Source organism: Triticum urartu, chromosome 2, assembly GCF_003073215.2.
Source record: "Triticum urartu cultivar G1812 chromosome 2, Tu2.1, whole genome shotgun sequence".
Lineage (NCBI taxonomy): Eukaryota > Viridiplantae > Streptophyta > Magnoliopsida > Poales > Poaceae > Triticum > Triticum urartu.
This window is the reverse complement of record NC_053023.1, coordinates 514,945,177-514,957,343: the sequence shown is the minus strand read 5'-3', so window position 1 is coordinate 514,957,343 and position 12,167 is coordinate 514,945,177. Positions and strand designations below refer to the sequence as shown.

General features: G+C 49.6%; 1 long non-coding RNA gene across 1 annotated transcript; it reads left to right on the top strand.

Moving 5' to 3' along the window:
• The first annotated feature begins 3,356 nt into the window (after positions 1 to 3,356).
• Positions 3,357 to 3,836, top strand: LOC125541740. Its single transcript, XR_007297635.1, has 2 exons — positions 3,357 to 3,520; positions 3,651 to 3,836. It is a non-coding gene; the product is annotated as an uncharacterized LOC125541740 (long non-coding RNA).
• The last annotated feature ends 8,331 nt before the right edge of the window (positions 3,837 to 12,167 follow it).

The window sequence follows — 12,167 nt, the reverse complement described above, 5'->3', positions numbered from 1 at the left end:
CCTAGTATTTTAGAAAATTGATTTGGTCCAATTTTGCAACAAATATATTGTAGGTCCTTCACAAAAAAACTAATTTTGGGCTCTCGAAAAATGATTGTCTTAAAAAACACTCATTTTGGATAATACCTTTTAGAGATATTTGTATTATTCAAAGTTTGTTATTTTTACAGAAACGTAGATCACACTTGGTGACACAATGCTAAGGGTTTTCTTTTCTATTTATTTTTATAAATTTTCTAGGCCGTAAAAAAGCTGACATGATTTAGCATCTTATTTTTAATCGATCACGACCAATTTAAATGGTCATAACACCATCGAAGAGATACTGCGTTGTGATTGGTCCAAAAACATATCACGCGGATCATGGATTAAGCACCGTCGGATGCTCCGGATCGAACGGTAGCCCTCGGTAGCCCTCGTCGCTCTCATCCCCCTCCGAATCACCCCGTGCCCCTCTCATCCCTCTCACCCTCGTCCACCCACGAAACCCTAGCACATCTCTCGTATGCCGCCACCGCTCCCTTCTCCCCCCGCCGCCGCTCCCTTCTCCCACCCGCCGCCACTACCTTCTCCCCACCGTCGCCGCTCCCTTTTCCCCACCGCCGGTCCTTCACGCACGGCTCCCCAGAACAGACTCCACCCACATCATGCTCCCCAGATCCATCTGGAGCCGCCTTCTCGCGCTCCCCAAATCCGTCTCGATCTGCCTCCCCCTCGACTCGACCCGCCTCCACCCACCTCCTGCCTCCTCCCTCTCACTCCTCCGCCCACCCGCATGCGCCCGACCATCCTCTCCCCCGCGACGAGCGCCGCGCCAAGGAGCGGGGAGGGCAGCCAGGCGGCCGGAATGCCCGCACAGAAGCGCCCGCACTCGTCGCTCGACGCGGACGACGGCCACGTCCAGGAGGAGGTTGCCGCTGTCGCCGGGGCCGCCGGCTCCGGCACGGAGGGCGGTGGCGCAGGCGTCCAGAGGGCAGCCAACGCGGGCTCTGTTGAGCTGGCCAAGGACGGTGCCAGTGAGAGCACTGCTTCCAGCGACGCGTGCCGCTGACTCATCTCCCACCACGCGATGTCCGCTAGTTCAGGTTGCTTCGATTTGATGCTTTTGCTTGTTTCGTAGGTGTTAGGCATATGATTTAGGATATGTTTCATCTCCTCTTCCTTCGTCATTAGTTGATCCGGTATCTGGCCTTGTTTCTCGTGGTTTTGTAGCGTGTTTCCATTCACCAAGAAGAAGTGGTATGACAAATTAATCCAGTACTGTTGAATCAAGAAGAAGTGGCCTTACTGTAATGTTTATCTGTCCTATGAATTTGGATGCTTGGTACTCCATTTTACTACTGCTCTGTTCCGTGATCTCCCACTAATCTTCTTCGTGATTGTGGAGCCCGGTCGTTTGGTGCGATTCCTATGTGTGTATGGAAACCTGATGTTGATCTTTATAAGATCTTCAGCAGATGTTGATCTCTTCTCTGTAGTTGCCTACCTAGCTAGCTCGATCTGCATTCAGGTGTTTTCATGCATTGCAGGAGCTTTTTGCTTAATGGTTATGCATGTTTAGCTAGTTCTTGCAGCGAGGCATATTTGTGATGCTAGTTTAGATCGACGTCCATGGCAGGAGCTCGGTGCTTGCTCAACGACCATGGTGTCCACGCGTACGCATGCACGGTTTACCAACTGCTGCTCTCAGGCGCAGCTGGATTTCTGCTGTGCTTCCCCTCCATTTCAAACTAGCCTCGCCTCGTTGCTAGTTGACGGTGCGTGCTAGCTGCATGCATGTACATGCATCTTCTGGAATAGAGTGATTGGTTTGAATTCAAGTGCAGAATATAGGCAAATGGGTGCTAGCTGTACATATTAATTGCCTCCGTTCAGTGTCGATTTCTTTAGTGTACTACTGCTAGTGTCGATTGATGCATTGGTTTGAGTTTGATTTAGTCAGGCAGGTTTAGTAATTCATTTTTAGATTAATTTGACATGGGTTTGATGAACTATGTAATACTCCCTCTGTCTCAAAATATAAAACATCTTTTGCTCTAAATATTATCCAGTACTATTGCCTACATGCTTCTAGCGGCTGATGCTTTTAATTTTTCTTAGTTTTTATGCTTCAGATCGCTTCCTCCATGACACCCCGATCCGGGCGGCGCCAGCAACGATGGCGATCGACAATCGAGTGTGCCTAACTCTGCATCTATAACTGGCATGTCTTCTTTGGATGGTCAGCTGCTTCCTCACCACATTGAAATCTCGACCCCTTTCTTGTTGATGGACTCGTTGACTGATTCATATGTGCATGGATGCAGGGTGCAGGTACTCTACTACGCGCTACTCCGGACGGGTCACCTGGACAGATGTTCTGGTTGTTTTTGAGCTACTTCCACTTTTTTAGCCGATTGACTACTGGCTTATTTTATAATGCAACGATGACTACTGCACTGCACCTATATTTGGCTAGCTCACTTAGACTGGCTATTCTTCTGCTCTTTTGATGGCATATATAGCAATTATCAAGCAATGAAGCAATGCCCCCCTTTGCCTTGGCATGTGTGCAAACTGTGTGTTATGTATTTTGTTCTAGCGGTACTATATAAGCCTGCATGTACGGATGTGTATGCCAATGCCTGCATGAACAAAAACTTTTACAAGGTTCTAGTTGCTTTGATAGTACACTGTATGTTCTACATTATATTTCTATATCTATATAATTTAGTTTGAGAAAGTAACTTAAGGATGTGTATCCCTTTTTATAATTCCTCTACACTACTCAATCGCTATCTGCCTCTAATTATTATAGTGACATCACTTATGGGTACAATGCTGAATTCTTGAGAACCTGCAGTAATCATCATATTTTTAGCTATTTAATTCTTCTGTGCGATGCACATTGTTGGTGTTAATCCACCACCCGTTTGGCCACTGTAATATTTACATAGTATTTTTTTTTATGTCCTAGTAGTAATGCCACTGTAGTATTTACATAGTAGTTTGTCTATTACTTGTATCCAGATTTTATATCCTGCCCTATGCCCTTGTCGACTTGCTTAGGTACATAATTATTATGTCTTGCAATCTGGTATTGATGATTGTCAATGTATTCATGTATACCCTTCTAGTGTACCTTGTATGTGACCCTGCTGATTTATATATCAATGCTTTGTTTCCAATAGATGTATGCTGATGCCTGATTCCTTAAAACTTCACTGTTGCAGTAGCATTTTTCCTTAGTGCATAGATGTATGAGCCATCACTTATGCTTGAAACCTTGCTCTCTTTCCCAGGAACCATCGTGGTCTGCGTCACTACTGGGGCGTGTGTATCCGTGGTCAGCACACCAAGACTACCAGCAGCAGAGGGAAGACTGTTGGTGTCTCCAAGAAGCGATAAACTGCTTCACAAAGATCCCCGCATAGCTTCACTACTACTGTGTTGGTCCATTTCCAGAATCTTAAGGAGTGTTCTTGTTTAGACGATTACCTTGGATGATGCTTTTGCTTGGGGAGAGGCTCAAGAAGATCAGGTATAAACTCCTCCCCCTCTCGTTTGTTTTTGTTTCATACAGTTTGGTGGTTGATACATTACTGTGCAAGTTCTATGGTAGGTGAGTTCTTTTTGTTGCTGCAAGCATTGAAACAATATGTCATGTGCAGGGAGCTTTGCATCCGAGTTTCAGCCATCCTCTACAGCAAGGAGCTCTCAGCCAAAGGAGCAAGCAGCGCTGCTAGTTCCTTGAGGCCAGATCGAGTAAGATGGCGCACCATGGCGTGTGGTGGCGTATTTTGCTTCCGAGAACAATACTGTTTATTTTAAGTGAGATGTACTTGTCTAGTGCTTGGTAAAAAAATTGAAGGATGAAGTATCATGTACTGTCTATGTTGTAGTGAGCTGTAGTAGGAGTGTAATGAAATTTTATCTGCTGTTGTATGTGCTATTTTCCTCTAATGTGTTGTGTACATTTTACTTGAACAGTCAATTCTCTAGAAAAATGTTCTTACTGGACCTGATAGTGGTCACGTCCCAAATATACTTGTACTATTAAGATGCCATGGCCCAAAATAACCTGAGCTGAAAAGCTATTCAGAATAACTATAAGCAGGCCTCGACTCAAATAGAAAATAGAAACGAAAAGGAAACGGACTATGTGGAAAGGTAAAGGCCCATGATAGAACAGGCCCAAAAAAATTCAGGAAAAAAAATCATAAATGGGCCGAATTGTTGGGCTAGGCCCATGTAGAAAACCGAATTGGACCGGGCTGAATCTTGTGCCACATCAGCTTGCCACGCTGGATGCCTACGTGGCCTGGGGAGGTTGCTAGTGACCAAAACAGAACAATAGGCTTATTTTGGTCATAAACGTCTTCGACCATTCCAGAAGAAAGGTCGCTATAGTCAGTTTATGACCGCCAGCTTTTAACCTTCAGTTTTTGGTCACAAAAAGGTCGCAAATGAAAAACCATGACCTTTCAGTGACCAATAGTGGTGGTCACAAGTTGACATATTTCTTGTAGTGGCTTCCACTTTAGCATGGGCATAGCCGCTCCTCGGTCGTGTCGTCCGCCTGCGCGGAGCATGGGGCTTCCACTGGTGCGTGGGCATAGTCGCTACTCGACCGTGTCATCCACCAGCGCGGAGCATGGGGTTTCCACTGGTGCGTTGGTGGGAGTTCCCTCTGGAAAAGACTCCGGGGCGTGTACAACCTCGTTCGTACGCGTGGCTAGCACGGAAGAATTGGAGGAGGTCCATCTGGGTACTCGTGAGCCAGTGCGGGACTCATGAGGCCCCACCTCAGGGCGGGTTGCGCCTGATTTTTGCGGCGCGGGGCGCACGTAAGACACCCGTGGGGCGATGGGGGGTCCTACGCCAAATACCCCTCCGGAGGTTATCGCATGAGAAGGCCGGACACCAATGACCCAGGAGGTGACGTGAACGGGGCCGACCCGCCAGACAGAGCTCAGCCATTGGTTTTATCGATGCTGCAGGGACGGACCCGAGCACATACGTCGTGCCAAGTCTTCTTATGCAACGATCCCATGAAAAAACAGCCAGCGCGCCGCTCCCGCTACGGCGAAGCGCCGAATTGCTTTTGTATGAACTGGGTCGCGCACCCTTACTTGCCCACACGCGATTAGCTCATGCGAGAACAAGGCACCAAGGACCACGGGAGGTGACGCGCATGGGAACTGGCCCGTGGGACAGAGCTCGATCGCTTGGGTTTGTCAACGCTGTAGGGACGAACCCGAGCACAGACGTCGTGCTAGTCCTTAATCATGAGGCGGCCGTGGGCGGGTTCGCGAGGGCGCAGCAACATCATGGTGACGAAGCACAGGACATGCAGTTGAAATACTTAGGAAATTCATGAAGGCAAGGCCAATTCTGATACATGCGCAAAAACGATACAACTGCGAGGTTCGGCCCTGGAAGCTTGAGGATGATGCAACCCGAGGGGCACCCTCGGTTGAAAAAACCAAAAAGTCACCTGGCACCATCGTCGTATAAGCATTGGAGTAGCTGAAGACACACGCTACAGAGATCGCTCCTCACGAGCCGACCGGCTCCTGAGGCCGGGAGGCTCTGGAGGTCTGGGGGCTCGCGAGGGTCCAGCACCTCCTCCGTCAGGACTGCCTGGCGCCTGGCCACGTGAGCCGCCCACGCATGATGCGCGAGGCGTTGGTATGAGAGGCCAACGCGGGACAGCCAGAAGAGGTCTTGCGAAGCAGCCCTATTAAGGCCTGTGATGTTGATGCGGACGCACAGCTCGCTGCCCATGTGAGGGGCCGCGGCTGCACTCAGTGGTGTGGGACGACACTCACCATGCATGGCTAGCGCCTCCTGAAGCTCTTCAATTGCCTCAGTGCTGAACTCTTGCGCGCCTGGAACCTCGCGCCTTGCGCCTTGCTCACGGAGGCGTGCGTGGAAGCACGCCCCCACATGGTGCCCGAACGCCTCCCTCGTCACGCTAGGCAGGTTAGAGGCCCTCCAGATGACAGCCCCTAAGCCCATCCTGAAGGGGGCGTCGGGCGCGCCTTCCTATGCAAGAGGGAAAGGCACCCTAGCAGAGGTCGTGGGGCCAGAGGTATGATCATCAGGTGCCCCAGCCTCCTGATGGCCCTTGGGGAGGAGCTGCTTCTTCTTCTTCGGGATGGCCTCAGGAGGCAGGATGGCATCCTCGCCATTTGACTTCTCGACCTCCTGAGCCTGATAAGCGTGCTTGAGGAAGCACGCCACATCCTTCTCATCGCAAGTGACCATGATGATACCACCGCTTCTGTCACACCCTGATTTTTGGCCCTTTCTTTTTCTTTTGATTTTCTCTGGATTTTGCTTGGATTTGTTTTTTCTGTGGCTATGTGGTCTTGAGAACCTGGAGAGATCACTCTTGATTCCTCTCCCAAGTGGCATGCCATCCTAATATTCATCCCTAGACCTTGTCATTCCCCATCTTGGACCAATCCCAATATTCTTTTTAATGGGAATATTCCTTTTCCTATTAAAGGAATAACCCTATTTGCCCTAGGCTGTGAAGCAACCTATATTTCTTTCACTCTCAAAATTCCCAAATAATTCTCATAAATTGTTTGGACCATATATGCCCCAAATATGTCCAAACTTTCCTTTCCTAGCCCAAAAATAATTCATCAATATTCATTCTTCAATTCGGTCCAGTGTGGCTTGCTGTGAAGGAAGTGCCACCTATATTTTCTTGATTGCTCCCAAACTTTTTGGGTATCATCTCTCATCTAAATAATTGCCTCATGCCAAAATTCAGCTCCATTTGCCTAGCCAATCTTCCTCAGCAATTTTCCAAAGTTTCTGTCAGATGGAAGCCTTGTTGAAGGAAGTACCAGCTAGGAGTACCCAAATGAGCTGAAATTTTGCAAGCTCCTTCGTGTGCTCATATCATGACTCTCCACAAAGTTTCAGCTCTATCTAATGAACTATGTGAGCACACTATAAAATCTTTGCTTTTGGTAACATTTTTAGTTAGTGAAGCAAATATACTTTATATTACTTCATTATTGCTGAAAATTTACCAGGACCTTCTACAATCCATGTAACTCATCTCTACCAAATTCGGGCACATTTCATTTAGCCATTTTCCCTCAAGAATTTCCCTAAAATTTTGTCCAGAGGGATGCTTCGTGAAGCAAGTACTATTTTGGCAAGTCCAGATGGTATGAAATTTCTACAACATCCTTATATGCCCAAATGATCATTCTTTGACAAGTTTCATACCAATCCAACACTCCTAGTGCGTGCTACTTCATGATCTTGATTCTGGACCAGATTGTGCGGTTGTTAAGCAACCACATTAAATCTTGATCCAAATCCTCTCAAAATTAGCAGGATCATAGTCCTTCCTTCCCTAAGTATCTCTAACATCTCTTTATCTCTAATGGCTGTGTATTTTTCACCCAACATCTGTCCCAAGTTTGCTACAGAAAACTTCAGGTGATCACTCCCATCTAACCACAGTACCCCTGATCGAGCCATAACCTCTTAAATGATCTATCTTGAAAGGACTATCAGCTAGATAACCTTTTGGGTGCCAGAGAATACTGGATGCCCCGGTTCACGCGGTGACCGCGCTGTTGGCGCGACGGTGCACACGCACTGTAGCGTTTGGCCGCGTCCAGGACGTTGCCTAGCTCCGGCCCCTCCCCCTCTCGTCGTTCTTTCGCGCCCGTGCATGTCTAGGAGGTTCCCCTCGTCGTCGCATTCACCCTGGATCCCTCTCCACCTCCTGTAGCTCGCTCCTCGGTGCTCTCCGCCGCACGCCCACATGAGAACACTGGCAGTTCGGCTCTGTTGGCGCCTCGACTTCTTCCTGCCCGTGCCCCTTGGCCTCCTCCGCCCGGTGAGCCTGTCCTCTGCCCCCTCCCGTCGTCTACCATCGTGCGAGCTCGTCCGCCCACGCGTACGCGGGCACGCCCAATCCATGGCCACGCGTCCGCGGTCACCCCCTTGCCGCTCGGCTATAAATAGCTCGTTCCCGGGCACTCCAAGCACACCAGCAACCTCACCACTTCTCCAGCAACCTCCGCGACCTCTCCAACCGCCCCCAGAGCCCCTCCTCGACCTCCATTGCCGCCTCGGGCCCCGCCGGCCTTCTCCTAAATTGGAGCGATCCGCGCCTCCTCCCTCCACTCAACCTCGACCAGTAGAACCCCTACACCCCGGCGAGCCTCTCCCATCTCTTCTTTTGTCGCTGGAGCAATCGCGGCCGCAACCCCCAAGTTTGGCCACCGCCGTCGTCCGCGGCCACACCATGGCGCTGCTGCTGCAATCCTCCTGGGCGCCCGTTCTGGTTCTGCATGTGTGCGGACCCTTCTCCTGAACCCGCTGGTGCATCCGGTTCGGCCGGAGACGGCCTGAGTCGCAGGGGGTCGTTGCCGGCGCGCAGGCTCCGTATCTGCATCGCGGGGGAGAGCGAGGAAGGAGACTACCTCGTCCCCAGCCGGCCCGTGGACCCCGCGGCCCCACCTGTTGGCCAGCAGGCGTTGACCCCGCCCCTTCCACGTCACCGAAGTGGAATTGTACTTCTGAAAGTATGTTTACCCTTTGAGTAAGCGTATTCTTGCTCTACTTTAGCCAGAAATATTCCATGTTCTGAAGACGTAATCTAAGAAATGTGCTTTCTGCTTTGCCAGCCAAGGGCCTTTTTGTAGAGATTGTTTTTATAGATTAGTCCCCGAGCATCGTCTAGCTATAACTTTTCAACCCCAACTCCAAATGAGGTGATTCCAAAGCCCATTTTATTCGTATCGTCGAGCCCGTCATGTTGGTATCATTTTCATAATGAGTTGTCACATCCCTAGTTCTGGTATGCTCAAGGCTAGCTAGTCATGTGTGCATCATGTTTAAATTTCATTTAAATTTAAAATGGAGATTTGTAAAACCCCCAGAAATCATTTCTGGAAATGACCCAGATAAAAATTGCTCCAAAAGGGTCCAAGAAAATGTTCATGTCTCTCTCTGAAAATATTGGGCAGAGGAAAATTTTAAACCAATATTTTTATGAGCTCATAAATATTTATTTTGGCCATTTGGAATTAATCCAGTAATTATTTGCTTTGGATATATATTTGTTATATATATAATATATGTCCAAAAATGTTGTTAATTGTTGAGGAGTTTTGGAGCAATCCAACTAGTTCCTACAAAATTTGACAGAAGTAAATAAAATGATTTAGTTCTTAAAACTAAATCAAAACAAATTATAGAAATAGAAAAAGAAAACAAAATAGAGCAAAGGAAAGAGGCTTACCTGGCGCTCACCTGGCGGCCCAGCAAGCTGACTGGCCCAACCGCCAATCGTCGTCCTTCTGGCGACGACAGAAGGATGAGGTGCACGCGCTCGTCGCCGCGCGCATTGGCGCCACGCCACCTCCCTGCCTGCCTGGCCCCCTCGACGCCTCGGTCTCTCCGGACGACGCCACGCGCCGCCCCAAGCCTCTCTCGCTCTCTCCAGTCCTCCTCCCCGCCTCTGTCGCCCTCCCCCGCGAATGCCCGAGCTCTGCCGTCACCGCCGCATGCCGCGGCCATAGCCGCCGCCTCCCCCTCGCCCTCTCTCTGTGTCTGCAAGCTCCGTCGCGACTTCCCCTACGTCCTCGACGAGCCAAGCAACCGGGGACGCCCCGTGGAGCCGTCACCGTCGTCTTCTTTACCCCTGGCCGCCCGAGATCGCCGGCGCCGCATCGTCGCCTCCAGAGCCTCCCCCGAGCTGCTGAGCACGCCCACCGAATCGCTGTGAGCTCTACTCTGTTCCCTCCCCTTTCTCGAGCTCGATTGCCTCGCCTAGCTAGCTTAACCACCACGGTCGTAGCACCTCACCGCCGGCCATGTCGCCACCGCAGCCACACCTACGGGCACCTGCAACCGAGCACACCACCGAAGTCAGCACGTCTCCAGGAGACGAACGCGACCAACCCCGGCCCCTGCCGTGCCCCGTAGCTCGCTCCCGCTCGGAGCCATGCCCCGGCCGCCGCCCCGAGCTCCGCTCCGGCGAGCTCCGGCCACCCCTCCTCCTCCTACTTGCCCCACCAGATGCGCGAGGGCCCGGGCTACTCCCCAGTGGCCTTAGCCACCGCCCCCGTGGCCTGAATCGCGGACGCCACCGCGTCCAGAGGTCGCCGTCGACGACCCTAGCAGGCCTGACATGTGGGCCCGGCCTGCCAGGTGATTAGCTTAAGGCTAATCACCGTTTAATTAATCCCTGACGCTGACACTGGGCCCATGCGCCCTAATCCTTTAATTAGATTAGTAATAACCCCTGTTAACTAACCATGTCACTGACGTGTGGACCCCACACGTCAGGTTTGACCTGGTCAGCACCATTGACCTGCTGACGCAGGCATGACACAGTGCTGACGCAGTAATTGACTTTTTGGATTTAAAATAATTCAGAAATTCCAGAAAATGTTCTAAACTTCAAAAATTCATAGAAATTCAACCGTAGCTCAGATTGAAATAATTTTATATATGAAAAATGATCAGAAAAATTCAATCTATCCATCTGTACCATTTTCATGCATGACAAACCAACCTATACATGTTGTATATATGAAAACACACTTATGGCATATTTAAGAGCTTAATTTGGAGTTGTATTTGAACCCTTGGTTCAAATGGACTTCAACCAAATAAATGCTAGATGCATTAACTCAAACAACATCACATATTCATGCCATGATCATGCATCATATTGTTGCATATACTTGTGTTTGATTTCCGACACCGTTCCTTCTCGATAGGTCCTGCTCCGGAGAGTGTTCGAGAGTACCTGTCTGAGGAGCAGTGCACCCCTGTTGATCTACCAGGAAAGCAACCCCCTTGTTCATTCCGATACAATCCTACTCTCTCGCTCCTGCTCTCATTTATTGCACTAGGACAACAGCGATTCAACTGCTACTTTATGCTGCGGTAGTTGAACCCATTCCTCTACATGACCTGTCATTGCCACAGTAAATAGTTAAAACCCACTTGTATGTGTAGGAGTTGATTGAGCCATGTTGTGTTCCTACCATGCTTTGCCTGCTATTGCTTAGAGTGTGTCAGGTCTGATTCATCGGGAATGAATTGGAGTGTTACGATATGTTCCGGTGCTGAGAGTTAAGCGTGTGAACACGATTTGGTAAAGGTAGCGGTGAGAGGCCATGTAGGAGTACATGGTGTGTTGTCTCATTGGGACCGTCCTTAAGAACTGAGTCCTGTGTAAGTTGTCCAATGACTAGCTACTACCACACATTGGGCTCCAGGCGCTCCAAGCTCTCTCGACTTATTAACCGCCTTGATCTCTGTCCAGGAGTTGCAAATAGTTTCTGGTGTTTGTTGGTAGTGCTATTTTTCTACCGAGTGGCACCCGACAGGGTGGACTTGGGACAGACTAGGCACACGTGGCCCGGTGTACCGAGTGGCACCCGGATGATGGGCTCGGGAACCCTGTACACATCATTTGGGGCCGTGAGCGAAACCCTGGCCGGATCTCCTTGCGGATGGAACCCGAATAGGCGATAAACCTGGACTAGAGTCTTCCGTGGTTAGTCAGGTCGTGGCCGACACCCTCGCTAGGCTTCCGCTTGAAGGTTGCCGAGATACATGACATGTATATTGTGATAAGTGGTGAGAGTGTGTGAAGAAGTACACCCCTGTAGGGTTATCATGATCTATTCGAATAGCCGTGTCCTTGGATATGGACTTCTTGGATGCTTACGTGGTACATAGACAACTTTAAGTGGATACTCTAAAATGCTCAAGACAAGTGTGAGTGCTATGGATGACCTTCTCGTAAGGAGACGAGGATGAATCCATAGTAGTGTATTGATGTGGTGATTAGTGGACTCGTGTGCGCTGCCTCATCTCAAAGAAGTTTCTCGTTGTCGTAGAATAGGATAGCCACTGAGTCGAAGCTGGCTTGCTGCAACTAAACCCCACATTACCTTCTTGATACAAATGCATGTATGATAGGATCTGATGTAAGTCTTGCTGAGTACCTTTGTACTCACGTTTGCTTTATTTATGTTTTGCAGGTGAGACATTTGTCTCACTAGTAGTACCGCTTGGACTTCGACGAGTAGCTTGTTACCTCAACTATGATCTTGTACCCTTGGGAGGGACTTGTAGATAGTCAGGCTTCCCAGCCTTTTTCTTTTGTAGTTGTCTGTACTCAG